The 3,903-nt window shown below is 46.8% G+C and overlaps 1 pseudogene; it reads left to right on the forward strand.

The window, feature by feature from the left end:
• Nucleotides 1–435: 435 nt before the first annotated feature.
• LOC125526208 lies at nucleotides 436–667 on the forward strand (annotated as a pseudogene).
• Nucleotides 668–3,903: the final 3,236 nt, after the last annotated feature.

Here is a 3,903-nt window from a genome sequence, read left to right on the forward strand (position 1 = left end):
AGTGTATGCTCTGATGTTCCGGAGTTACACCACACCCATTTTTCTCTCCAGTTTTGTTTTCATCAGTCCCATTTTTCTCTCTTCTTTCTACCAGTGTGTCTGCTACTCCTTTAAAATGGCTAACTGTAGTTTTATTTAGGAAAAGCTAAAGGAGAAAAACTACCCCAATTCAGTAACATTGTATTAGAAGTACAGACCATGCAGCAATTCTCAGACATTTAAATGGTTCAGAATCCGTTTAAAAAAAGTGTTCAAAATCAGTTACTACATGGGCTGGGCTCCAATCATTGTGATGACCAACTACTGCATGGGCCATGAACCGCGTGTGCTGGCCGAGCAGCAGCTGCACGCAGCACGCCTGCTCTAATTAGTCCCACCTCGCCAGTTCACAGGAAGTTTGACCAGCTTATAAGGCGAGCTGCGGCCTAATGTAGCACGACCTTACTTGAACAGGATCTGTTCTATAGGCTTGTACCGCTGCATCCTTTACCAATAACGAGGCAAGCACTTAAGTCTGGTTGATGCATTCTAACCTCTCTAGGCCAGAGCGTGATTAACGGCCTGGATTGCTCCTGATGGGAGCATCCAATTGCTGTACAGGATCGTCCCTGCCATGCACAGGTGACACACCTGTGCAGGGTGTGACCTAGAGGTTGTCTGACAGACTCCCCCAAAATTCCTTTTTTTTTAAACTTCTTTCAAGTCTACTTAGAGAAAACAGTAGGTGTTTTTCCAAACTGCAAGTATCTTAACGAAGGAAAATGTGTACAAAGTTCCCAGCAGTGTACTGTTACATGAATGGTAATCCAACTGCAAAATTCAGAATATGACTTTATTTTTGCTCATGGAAGACTAAGTTCAGCTATCTTCCAACACTTTCATGCATCTGCAAAAAGGCTAGGATGCAGAAACCTTTTGAAAATGTGATCACTCCTGTCCCAGAGCCATACCAAACAAGCCCTGGGACTGAGACTGAGTCATTTCCTTAATAATTTGTATCATATTTGGAGATTCTTAACAAAGGGTCAAAGACCATGGAGAAGCCATCTCTGACGCGACCCTTATATTAGCCACATTAATCATCTTTCATTTGCTACTTCCGTAAACAATCCAACATACAGTACAAACTAACAACCACAACTCAGTGAAGCATGTTGATGAGTAGCATGGTACGCTACAACCTTAACATAACAAATCCGGTGACAGGGCCTTGATCTTCTAACTAACCAGTCGTCATTACCACACACTGATCTTTCAGGAGCGTACCGCCGTGCAATCAGCGGAATGAGGGGTAATAGCATTAGATTTTTGTAACAGAAGTACTTGGCCACATTTCATCAGCAAGAATGTGAAACCCCCATGGAATTTGACAGTGCCAGGTCTGACACATAGTGGCATATTCCACTAAAATGGAGCATTCACCAAAGCACATTGTCTAAGTGCAGCCACGATTCAATAACAATTCAACTGCGAAACCAACATTCAGATCGTGTATCATGTTTACCGCTGTGGAATAAACAAGAAACAACCACAGTTTTCGGCTGTCAGAGAAGTCTATGAGTTCGGGGAGGGGAGACCTAGCCGTCGGGTTATTCTGCAGCGGCTTCGGCGAGCTCCTGCTGCTGGAGGCGCTCGAGGGCCTGTGGTGCGCCCAGGTCTCAAGGGTGAGGTCCGGCTTGGCGTTGAGGCCGACGCCGAGGATGACGACGGTATGGAAGGACGTGATGTAGCAGGGCAGCTCCCAGTCCACCCACTTCCGCGACTCCCCGGGCGTCGTCCACCGCCCAGCGCCGTCCCCGCCCACTCCGCGCGCGCAGCATGCCCCCAGCCGCGGCCGCCGAGATCGCCCGCATCGAACCTCTCCGATGAATGCGTCGCGTTCGAGATTGAACAGGACTGGAAAGAAAATGAGGGAAGGAAAACGTGGGCTTGAGGAAGGCGAGTAATTTTACCGGCCTGTTTTGAAATAATAGGAGCTGCCTTTAATGGGCTGACATGGTACAAAGTATGATTTATTGGGCCGGTTGGGAGGTTTTGTAACTAAAAAAAATGTGGAAGGACCTCCAACCCCTAAAAAAAAGTCTGGAAGGACCTCCACCGAATGAAATGGTTCGATCTGGAAAGGAGCCTCCAAGAAATCACTAATGTTAGAGCACTCTTTGCAAAGGTCACTTCTACCTTATTTCATTGCGACAAGTGACGCACTCGCACTACAAGGATGCCACTTATCAGATTTTTTTTTCAATTTGTTTATCAGACAAAAAATCTGAACCATAAGCATATTTCTAAAATAATTTTGCCATTTTCGAGCGGAAGAAAAAAATATTTTTCTTTTCCGAAAGGCACTGTTGTGTCACTCGCGGAAGCAAATCTATGCCTCACGAGAAGTACATCTATGCCTCTCGTGAAAAAAAACATGTTTTCTTAAAAACCCTCTCGTGGAAGGAAATCTGTAACTCAAAGAGAAGTAAATATCTGCCTTTCGAAGGAAAAAAAAGAAAAACAATAATTTTTTTGCCTCCATAAGAAGTAAATATGTGCCTCTCGTGGAGAAAAAAAAAGAGTTTTTCACGCAAATTTTATTTTTCAATTTTTCTTGTGCAAAACCTAAGAAAACCAGGGAAACCGAAAAAAAATCTGAAAACCAAAAACATGTAAAAAAATCGATAAATAAAATCCAAAGGAAGGGTCCAACACGCGACATGTGGCGGCGGCTAAGAGCACCCCAAGTGACGCACTCCCTAAGCTACCAAAAGTGATCCTTGCTGGGGCTCCCCCAAGGAGTATTCCTTTATTAGTTGCTCTCGAGCCTGCATCGAATAGAAACATTCAGAGAATAGGGTAAAGTCTATTTTGAACCTTGAACTGGTAGAGCTAGTCGAAAATGAACCCTAAACTTTCAATCCCTGAAGTTGATACCCTGTATTCACAGATCCCGATCAATTCTGACCCTAGACATGTTTGGTATACCGGGAAAAGACTGATCCCAACCGGGATCACAAGCTACAGTCATTCACATCCCTGGCCCACATGTCATATCCATCTTCGCCAAAATTTTCCGCTTTGGCGACGTCCTCCTGTTCTTGTATAGTTGTATGCGTGTTCCTAAGCGGCTTGTTCAAATTGACACAAGAGCCTGTGTCGGCGTTGACTCCTGCAATATGGGAAACCACAGGCGGCAACCAGACATTTTTGGTGACGGCTGGACCCATGGCGTCGTGGTCGTCATGCCAGAACCTCTCTGCCCCACTTTTTTTTTTGAATTTTCTCCGCCACAACTATGAGGATGGTGCTCTCCCCGGCCTTCATACGTTTGTCCGGCGGACGTCAGACGTCAAGGTAGCATGCGTTTGCTAAGGAATGGCGTGCGTGAGAAATCAATCAGCTAGCTTTGGTTGCTAGCTAGCTAGCCTCGCCGTACGTGCTCCATAGAGTATTTTGATCAGGCGTTCACTTGCGCACCTTGCCGCGTCCGGCCAGTTCGCAAACTAATAGGTTAGTTTCGTATATGTGTGATCGTCAGAAAGAATTCGCCGCGTCGCATCGCCGGCATCGGCGTGCCCTCATTCTCTAGTCCGGGACGGTCCTGTGGTGTTCTCGCGCTGGCTGCATCCTTGTTTTGTCGTCGTCAGGCAGGCAGGGCTAGCTACTAGCAGCCGTTGACACCACACTAGTAAGCAAGGTGAGAAGAGACAGGGAGGAAAGTGCGATGATTAAGAGCGGGAAGCCTTCGTGTGGCATGCACACATGCGACGACATCGACAAGGTCAGCCTCCCCAGCGCCAGCAAGCATCAGAACCAATGGGAGAAGGTCGTTATGCAACAGCACATCGGAGATGAACAGGGGGGTCCGAGCTCTTGCTCGCGCTTCGACAGCCGGGTTGTGTCCGCTCCTGTCGGGAC

The sequence above is a fragment of the Triticum urartu genome, chromosome 7 (assembly GCF_003073215.2).
Source record: "Triticum urartu cultivar G1812 chromosome 7, Tu2.1, whole genome shotgun sequence".
Classification (NCBI taxonomy): Eukaryota; Viridiplantae; Streptophyta; class Magnoliopsida; order Poales; family Poaceae; genus Triticum; species Triticum urartu.